The sequence below is a fragment of the Nicotiana tabacum genome, chromosome 23 (genome assembly GCF_000715075.1).
Source record: "Nicotiana tabacum cultivar K326 chromosome 23, ASM71507v2, whole genome shotgun sequence".
Classification (NCBI taxonomy): domain Eukaryota; kingdom Viridiplantae; phylum Streptophyta; class Magnoliopsida; order Solanales; family Solanaceae; genus Nicotiana; species Nicotiana tabacum.
This window is the reverse complement of record NC_134102.1, coordinates 17,346,968-17,357,439: the sequence shown is the minus strand read 5'-3', so window position 1 is coordinate 17,357,439 and position 10,472 is coordinate 17,346,968. Positions and strand designations below refer to the sequence as shown.

Below are 10,472 nucleotides of genomic sequence, written 5' to 3'. Positions count from 1 at the left end.
GAAAAATAAAAAATGGGACGAAAACCCATTTCCAGAACTTAAGTTCTGCTGTCCAGGAATTTCTTCTTCGCGAACGCGATAGCACCCTCGCGTTCGAGAAGCACAATTTTGTGTTGCCCCAGATTTCTTATTCGCGAACGCGAAGGCAGTCTCGCGAACGCGATGCCTTGCCAAACTTGGCCTTCGCGAACGCGAAGCCTTATCGCCTGGTGCCTGGCCAGGCATCGCCTTTCTACGCGAACGCGAACGCTTATACGCGTTCGCGATGTACACTGCCATTTACCCCTTCGCGAACGCGTGGAAGTCTTCGCGAACGCGAAGAGTAAATTTTTCCTGCCTCCAGTTCCTCTTCCCGAACGTGATACCCCTTTCGCGAACGCGAAGAAGGAAACCAGACAGTGCATCAGAAAAATTCCAGCAAAGTTCCAAGTCCAAAATTCAACCTGTTAACCATCTGAAACTCACCCGAGGCCCCCGAGACCTCAATCAAATACACCACCAAGTCCTAAAACATCATACGAACTTAGTCGAAACTTCAAATCACATCAAACAACGCTAAAATCACAAATCACACAACAATTCAAGTTTAAGGAACTTAAAAATTTTCAACTTCTACATTCGATGCCGAAATATATCAAATCAAGTTCGATTGACCTCAGATTTTGCACACAAGTCATAAATGACATAACGGACCTATTCCAATTTCCAGAATTGGATTCTGACCCCGATATTAAAAAGTCAACTCCGTAGTCAAACTTGAAAATCTTTAGCCTTTAAATTTCTAGTTTCCGTTAAATGGTCATAACTTGAGCTAAGGACCTCCAAATTAAATTTCGGGCATACGCCCAAGTCTCAAGTCACGAGACGCATCTAATGGAACTGTTAAAATACTGATCCGGGTCTATTTGCTAAAAATATTGACCAAAGTCAACTTAATTGAGTTTTAAGACTCTATTTCATATTTTAATCAATTTTTCATATAAAAACTTTTCGGAAAATTATACGGACTGCGTACGCTAGTCGAGGAATGATGCATAGTACTTTTCGAGGTCTTAGATCACAGAAATAATTATTAAATTTAAATATGACCTTTTGGGTCATCACAATTTTTATTTGGCTTAATATAATGGAGTTTCATTGATTTTTTACGAAATTTGGCTAAAAAAAGAAGATATAAACAGTTAAGATGTAACGACCCGGCCGGTTATTTTGAGTATTATAACTCTGTTCCTACATTTTCTGCTTAATTTATGCCCAATAATGTTCATGACTTACCGGGTTACTTGGTTCGGGTCCGGAAGGAATTTGGAGTTAAATGAGACACTTAGTCTCATAATTGAAAATTTAAGTTAGAAAAGTTGACCAGATGGGGACTTATGGGTAAATGACCTCGGATTCGAATTCTGATAATTCCAATAGCTCTGTATGGTGATTTTGGACTTAGGAGCGTGTCCGAAAAATTATTTGAAGGTCCGTAGTGGAATTAGGCTTTAAATGGCGAAAGTCGAATTTTTGGGAAGTCCGACCGGGGGTTGACTTTTTGATATCGGGGTGAGAATCCGATTGTGGAAATTTGAATAGCTTTGTTATGTAATATATGACTTGTGCGCAAAATTTGAAGTCATTCCGGATTGATTTGATGTGTTTCGGCACAAGATACAAAATTTAAAAGTTTAAAGTTCATAGATTTTGATTTGAGGTGCGATTCAATGTTTTGATGTGATTTGAGGCCTCGAGTAGGTCTGTGTTATGTTATGGAACGTATTGGTATATTTGGTTGAGGTCCCGAGGGGCTTGGGTGTATTTTTAGATCATTGGTTGAGAGATTAATAAAGTTAAGAAATTTGGGAGTTTGTCCATGGTCAATATCGGGTAAAGATGATCTCTTTTCAGTATTTTGAGTGCGCGAGAAGGTCCGTAGCATGTTTTATGATTGAAATGCATATATGATTCGTGTCCGAGAGGTTCCGGATGAGTTTCGGGGTGAGTTTTGAGCGAGTCCGTCATTTCAGCACTCTAATATTGTCCTGGCACTTTTGGGGGTGCGGACCACACATTTTTCGGTGCTGAGGCGAAGGAAGGGCGCGGACCACACATAAGAGTGCGGACCGCAGCAGAAAAATGCGGACCTCAGAGGAGGGGCGCGGACCGCACAATTCTATCTGCGGCCGCACTCCAGGGAGTTCTGCAGATTCTCTGGTCCGATTTCGGAAGCTTATATCTTTTGATCGACAAAGACTTTTGAGATGATTCAAAAACAAAAGTTATAGCTCTTCGTGTCTAGTTTCCAGAAATGTAAAGAAATCATAATTCAAACATCTATAGAGAAAATTATGATCAATTTACTCAAGACTGGTAGAGGAGAAGGTTGTGAAGTGCGGCCGCACTATTTTTGTGCGACCGCAGGAGCTGGGGATGTGCGGCCATGCCATTTTTGTGCGGAACGCACCTTGGAAGTTCAGAGGATGTACTATATATCCGAAGTTTAGGTTATTATTTTATTTTTAGACTTTAGGAGCTCGGTTTGAGACGATTTTTCGTCGGGTTTTCAAAAAATTCATCGGGGTAAGTGATTCTAACTCAGATCTGGTTAATATACATGAATATATCACTGATTTCATCATTTAATTAGTACTTTGAGATGGAAATTTGGGAAAAATTGTAGAAATTTCATAAAAATAAAATTTTGGGATTTGAACACCGATCTGGAGTCGGATTTGAGTGAAATTAGTATGGTTGAACTCGTAATTGAATGGGTTATCGGGTTTTGTAACTTTTATCGGGTTTTGAGATGTGGTCGCGATGTTTGAGCTAAATTTCAGATTTTTATGGATAATTAGCATTTTCTTATGGAAATAATTTCAATGAATTGTATTGACTGAAACGAGTTAATTGTGACTAAATTCGAGGCGTTTGGAGGCCAATTCACGAGGCAAAGGCTTAGAGGAATAAGAATTTCACGGTTGGAGGTAAGTAACATTTTTAAACCTGGTCCTGAGGGTATGAAACCTCGGAATTTGGTATCATGAAATTATTTTGGAGGTGACGCACATACTAGATGACGGGCGTGTGGGCGTGCACCGAGGGGATTGTGACTTGATCCGACCCGTGGAAACTGTAAAGCTGAATAACTTGTTGATAGTTATGTGCTCTCTATGTGTTATGGAAACCTGACTATAAGTCTTGCTAGAAATCATGTTTAGGCTATATGTTGGTATTATTGGGACCCACATAGGTCGTGTACATATTGAATTATCTGTTTAAATTATTGTTTTGTACTCAGTCACAGCTTACTTGATTATTTTATCTCAGTTTCTATTGTTCATTATTGATGTATCATATCATTGTTGTTTGGGCTGATTTTTATGATTTTTGAGAGCCCCGAGAGATTGGAGAGCTTTATGACTGAGTGAGGCCGAGGGCCTGATTGTGAGATATTATACTATAGTACGTGAGTTGGCCGTGCAACACGTGAGTTGGCCGTGCGGATCCTTATATTATACTATTGCACGTGAGTTGGCCGTGCGGATCCTTATATTATACTATTGCACGTGAGTTGACCGTGCAGCACGTGAGTTGGCCGTGCGGATCTTTATATTATACTATTGCACGTGAGTTGGCCGTGCGGATCCTTATATTATACTGTTGCACGTGAGTTGACCGTGTAACATGTGAGTTGGCCGTGCGGATCCTTATATTATACTATTGCACGTGAGTTGGTCGTGCAGCACGTGAGTTGGCTGTGCGGATCCTTATATTATACTATAGCACGTGAGTTGGCCGTGCAGCACGTGAGTTGGCCGTGCAGATCCAGATATTTATATTATGGCACGTGAGTTGTCCGTGCAGATTAAAGCGCTTGGGCTGTAGGAGCCCCTCCGGAATCTGTACACCTCCAGTGAGCGCGGGTACCCATTGAGTGTGAGTGCTAAGGGCTGAGAGCCGAGTGTATGAGTTGTTGTGACGAGTGGTGTAATTATTGGCCTGAGAGGCAGTACTTGCTTTTCATTTGTTATTGTACTTAGTTGCTATCTGTCATTGTTGTGAAATTCTCTGAAAGATTTTATATCCGGATTACATGAACTTGAACAATATAAAATTGATTTGGCTTAAATTGTCGGATTTGAAAGCATGTCTATTCTTTGCTGGAATTACTAGAAATGAAATGTAACTCTGTAACTCGTCATTACCTTCAGTTCCTTATTTATTATTGTTACTTGCTGAGTTGGTTGTACTCATACTATACCCTGCACTTCGTGTGCAGATCCAGGTATTCACGGTCATAGCGGGTGTTGATTCTTTCGCACAGTTGATTTTCCGGAGATTCAGAGGTAACTGCTGTATTTCGCAGACCTTACCTCTCCTTCCTTATCTCCTTATTTACAGTATTTGGTCTCAGACTGTTATGGACCATATTTTCCACACTTGTATTCATATTAGATACTCATGTACTCAGTGACACCAGGTTTTGGGGGAGTGTTTGTATTAGTAATTGTGAAATTTTATATTGTATTTAAATATTATCTTTTCAACCTTAAATAGAAGTTTTGATTTATTGAGATTATCGGCTTGTCTAGTATCGAGATAGGTGTCATCACGACAGGTTGGAATTTTGGGTCGTGACATAAAACAAATCCTCATTGCATCTAAAGATGAATAAAATAAATACACGTTTAAAAACTATTTCATTGCTCCTATTTTGGTTAAGAATAATGGAACTCTAGCAAAAAATATTCTATAGATTTCACCAGAAAAAAGTGAACTGTTGGGATATACAGTCGTTGCATCTAAGTAATTAGTTAGTTTTTCGTTATTTCATGTTTGTCTAATTAAAACTAATGATGATGAAAAAGCAAGAGAATCAATAAAATTCTTCCACCTCCCAATTAATATTCCGCCCTATCCACCCGTAATAACCTTACATTCACACACTAGCACATTTTGATTTTGATATTTTCCAACAAAGATTCCCTCACATTGACAGCACACACATTTTTACAGATTATTGGTTTTTAGCGTTTGAGGAATTTTTTGCTAACGAAAGGCCCATTTCTCACTCTCTATTACTCGATTAATACACGAGTTTGATTAATACTTGATGTGTTACTGTAATTTATTCTTTAAAAGTATGCTCACATTGAAATTATCTTGAGTTTGCATCGTTATCTTCATTATAATGTGGTTAGTTATCCTCTGTTGCATGAGTCATTTTTGAGTCATCATAAACAACTTCCCTTAGATAAAGTATGCTCACATAAGCTTGTTTTCCCTAAACATTGCGAGACCCTTATTATCAGTAACGAAAATAGATGGTAAGGATTGATACAACTGACCCAATTAGTTTGAGATTGAGGTGTAATAATAGTTGTTTATATTTTTGTTACAAAGAGAGAAGAGGTTGATAATTGAAAATCTGCTACTTCTACGAAGACACAATCAGAGAAAAGAAAAGACTTTCATTTTATTATAGTTCTCACGCCATTAATGCACAAGCTTTGATGCAGTAAATTGCATGTCTGGAGTTGTGAGGAAACTCTACAATGGAGACATTCAAACTACTTAACACCACCTGTGAAAGCTAGAACAGTCTGTATAGCTGTGAGTATGAGGAGTATGACGGCTCCCACAGTTGAAGCTCCCGCCCAAGGACTGTTAAAATAATTATGCCTCAAACTTGCCTTCATTCGGTTCCATGGTTTTTCACAATGTTGAACTAACATCAAGTATTCTTGTTTGTAATAGAAGTCATAAGAAATGGCAACCCCTTCCCCAATTTTGTTAAAAAGGCTAGCCACTATTTTGTCCTCTCCTATCTCGTTCTTGATGATTCATTTCTGACGAAGCAAACTCCCATCTTTGTCCGAGTCGATAAGATAATCCATAAAAATGGAAAAATCACTGAAATATCTAGGATGTACATCAGATGATTGTTGCTCGTATGCTATAAGATTTCTCAGGATCGTCTCTGTACAGTCAAAGACTTCAAAACAAGGGATTGTCATCACTCCATTCTCAAATTTAATGTCAAATAAACTTGTTTTATCTCCAAGGTCGTGATCTTCCAATCTTCTATAAATTTTTCCAATTTTTGAAAATGTAACTCCAGCTTCGCGAAGCTCTGTTGCATTCGGCATGTTAGCATCCCATGTTTGGTGGTCCTTACCATTTGGCATATTTTTCAATCTAACCATTTGTAAAGGATTCCAACATAAGCCTTTCGTGCAATGTTCCATTTCCAAACTAGGGTTTTCAAGAGTAAGGCTAGTTTTCTTCTCCAAAGGGTGACATGACATATGTACTAGTTGAAGTAAATGTTTGATGTTTTTGGCATCACTTTCAATCTCAAGAAAGGATGCATGACTCATCTTCAAGAAGGAAGAATTAAAGGTCTCTTTCACCAATTTTAGGAATGGTACTATTGGATCCAGTGACGAAAGGGGTTCGGGTGAACACGCTTCCGCCCCTAAATCCGCCCCTGATTGGATCCATAGTCATGTTGTGAAGCTTAGTGAGGACAAAGAAAGGATGTTGGGTTTCTAGTAATAACAAATCTCGACGTACTTGACCATCTATGCAACTGTAGGGGATAATAATATCTTTTTCTGTTGGCTTCCTTCCACAACGCTCCCGAATAAACTCAACTATAAAACAACCATCAACCAACAACATTTTCAAAAATTGACCAGTATTGTTATCACTATAAATATCCTCTATATCATCATAACACTTTAGTGCCTCATCCTTCAATTTCTCCAATTCACTAATGCAAGTTTTCACATCAAGCCCTACTTTTCTCCTGAGAAATCGTTGTAGGTAACGCAATTTATAATTCTCCATTGAGCGTAGTTGTGAATTCTTCTTATGGTAAGGACCAATAGAGACCAACATTGACTTATAAGCATCTGGATTTGATTCACTTAGCCCCACACTTACTCTGAATATGGTACAAGATTTGGTAGATGAATGGTACAAATCTAAATATATTTCATCAAGAATTTGATTTGTCTCGAATTGATCCACATTCCTCCCTTCTTCTATCTCAAATTAATGGAAAAGAGTTATAGGAGTTTCAAGCTAAATTACAAAAGTTTGAGGTTAAAACTGCGTGAAAAAGAAGTATGAGCAAAACTTCTTTATATGACAAAGTTGGATGTACATAGGTCGGTTTGGTGAAATTTTTTAATTTATCAAACCAACCGAATTATATTCGTTTGCTAAATCTATAAACCAAATCAAAATCAAAAATCAAATTCCTAAACATTTCCTACTTTTTGTACGAAAACACAACAAAACAAAAAGGGCAGCCCAGTGCACAAGGCATTTCATGTTCACACAGGGTTCAGGGAAGGGTCACACCCTAAGGAGTGTGATCACTGTGATGTAGACAATCTACCCTAATACCAGCCTTAGTGACTGTTTTCATGCCTCGAATCCGTGACATATAAGTCATATAAAGACAACTTTATCGTTGCTCTAAGGTTTTCCTTCACAAAAATAAAGTAACAACGTAATGCTTGTACATGTTGAGGGAGAGAGAGTGTGTGTGTGTGGGGGGGGGGGGGGATACCTCATGTTCCTTAGTTTGATGAAGCAGCCGAGTTCGATGATTTATTGGGGTAATCTCAATAGAGTGTGCCATCCCTCTTAAATAACTTTCTTGAACTGTAATTCCTATTAAAGACAGGTCGGGTTAAAATGGTATGGTATCAAATTCTTTTTAATTTTCTAGACATAGATGGCTATTATTATTAATAATCAAATGACTTGCCATAACCTGTTAGAAATTTTAATTCTTAGATTGAAAGAACTAAATGGTTCTATAAAAAAAATAAAAACATCAGGAAGGGTACATTAATTTTTAATTAATTGAAAGCACATAGCTCTATTATCCATATCTGAAACTTTATGTACTTTGTCTTTTTATATCATCAAAAATTAATGGGAATTTGATGGAGTATTAGACTTTTCTACTCTTTAAGAAAATGAAAACACGTGGGAGTAATAAAAACTGTCATATGTATGTTAGAGAGTGGGGTATTTGTCTGTCAATACGATACGGTATTTAAATATTTCGTTACAGTATTTTTGGTATTTGATTTCTTAAAATGTTATACCAATATTATACCTAATTAATTTGGTATGATTCGACTTTTCTCCTTTGAGTTTCAGTTTATTCGGTCAGTAACTACGGTTAATTTAGCTTGAATATTAATTAATGCATAAAGCCTCGAGAAACTAAAAGCACAAACGATTTCAATAAGGTGGATGTTGTATAAAAAATTTTAAGTTGTAACAACATTTTCGAAAGAACACACAAACTGACGATGAGTAAGAGTCTTAAATCTAAAGCAAAATTTTGAGACGAAATATATCTATTAAGGGCTTCTTTCGCCAAGCCGCCGAAAGTAACTTATTTTGAAAAATATTTTTAATCAAAATTATTTGTCAAAAAGGTTATTTAGTAGCGGTTTATGTTTGGATAAATCATTTGAGAAGTACTTTCGTTAGTCAATTATGAAAAAGGAAGTTACTACTAGTTAAATTGGTAAAGATGAATTTTTTATTTGGGTAATCTTGTTCTTAAAGAAATTAAAAATACTTATTTTTGGAAAAGCTACTTTTTTAGCTTCCACTTAAAAACTAAAATATAACTTTTATTACTACTCAAAAGCACTTATTTATTCACCATAAACTTGGCCAACACCTTCATTGTCTAAAGTAACTGTTTTTTAAAAAAAATTTAAAAAAATACTTTTGGCCAATCAGATACTTGACCAAAGAATATAACTTATTTATATGTTTAGCATAGAACGAGAAAATTGCAAAAAGAAAATGACCTTTTTTGGTTTTGCTGTTTCTTCTTTCGTTGGTTCGATCTCTTGCTTCTCCCGAATGATGAGAGCTGGCCTGCAAAGTTATAAGAGGAATCAAATCAAATATTCATATTATATAATACAGATAATCGAAAATATCTGATATATGGCCTTGTTTTGAACTTTCAACACAAAATATTGTTGGCCAATGAGAGAAGATAATGAGAAATCCGTTGACTCCGAGTCAATGGTTATTTTCCTTGTTTGCATCAATGGTCTCCGATGATAGAAGCTAATAGAGAATGAGAAAAGTCAATGATTATTTTCCTCAATATTTTTCGAGGCTTTGTTGTTGTTTTTTTTTTTTTTTTTTTGCTTCTTTTTACGTATTTAATATCCACAATGGAGCGAAAAAATCTGAATTCACAAAAAAAAAAACCGCATTGAAAGTACAACGCTCCCTAATCCGTTCCTAGTATCATGTCACTTATAACATAACTACATATTACTATGGAGTATTATCACTTTTAGCCCGCGCCAGAAATTATTTATATTTGGTAGCCGAAAAAGTGTATAAAATTTGTATAATTTTTGTATATAACATACAGAATGTGTGTTTATATATATATATATATATATATATATATATATATATATATATATATATATATATATATATACAAAAAACTATACATATTTTCGGTTATTAATTTGAGAGCGGCTATACAGTCATTTTTCCTATTACTTACTACTTATATTCATAACAACCCAGAAAATAAGTCAAGCTATTACAACAAGTTACACCCAACAACAACAATCATTACATACCCAGCGTGATCCCACAAGTCGGCTCTAGGAAGGATAGGGTGTACGCAGCCTTATCCCTACCTTGTGTGAGGTAGAGATGTTGTTTCTTAGACCCTCGACCCAAAAAAATATTTTCAAAACAGATTTAAAAAATACAAAAGTATAAAATCTAAGATGAAAATACTGAACAAAAGAAAAATATAGATAGCAAAAATAGTACAACAAGTTACACTCATAGTATTGGTGCTCGAACAAAATGCTGTATCTTTAGCACATTACTCGCCCTATATTTTGTTGATTTAGTGAATTATTGTGCGACATTTGAACTAAATTATATTATTTTATGTGTAGGAACATCGGAAGAAATAGTCGAATGAAAGTTGCACAAAAAGAGGACAAAAATGCAAGAAAGGAGCGCAAAAGCATCAATTACTCAAACTGTGCTACAGACCAGGCTTCGCAAGGTCTATAGTCAGGTTGACCGCGCTATAGGCCAAGCTTCGCGAGGTTTATAGCCAGGTTGAACACGCTATAGACCAGGCTTCGAGAGGTCTATAGCCATATCGACCGCGCTATAGACCAGGCTTCGCGAGGTCTATAGCAGGTGATTAAAAGTCGCAGGTTAAAAGACTCCGACCAGGATTTGGACTCAAGGACTTCGACCCCAACATATAAATACTTCCTATATGAGTTGAGAAAGGGCGGGACACTATTTTGGAGAAGAAAAAGGCGAGATAGCACGATGGAGCAAGAAGCAAAATGAGTTTCCCTTCCGTTTAGTTTAATGTCTTTAAATATCATGACGATTGTTGATACATTTATGAGTAGCTAAATTTTCTAATCTAGGGTTTG

The 10,472-nt window shown here is 36.6% G+C and overlaps 1 pseudogene; it reads right to left on the bottom strand.

The window, feature by feature from the left end:
- Positions 1-5,438: 5,438 nt before the first annotated feature.
- Positions 5,439-9,067, bottom strand: LOC142177580 (UPF0481 protein At3g47200-like; annotated as a pseudogene).
- Between the last annotated feature and the right edge of the window lie 1,405 nt (positions 9,068-10,472).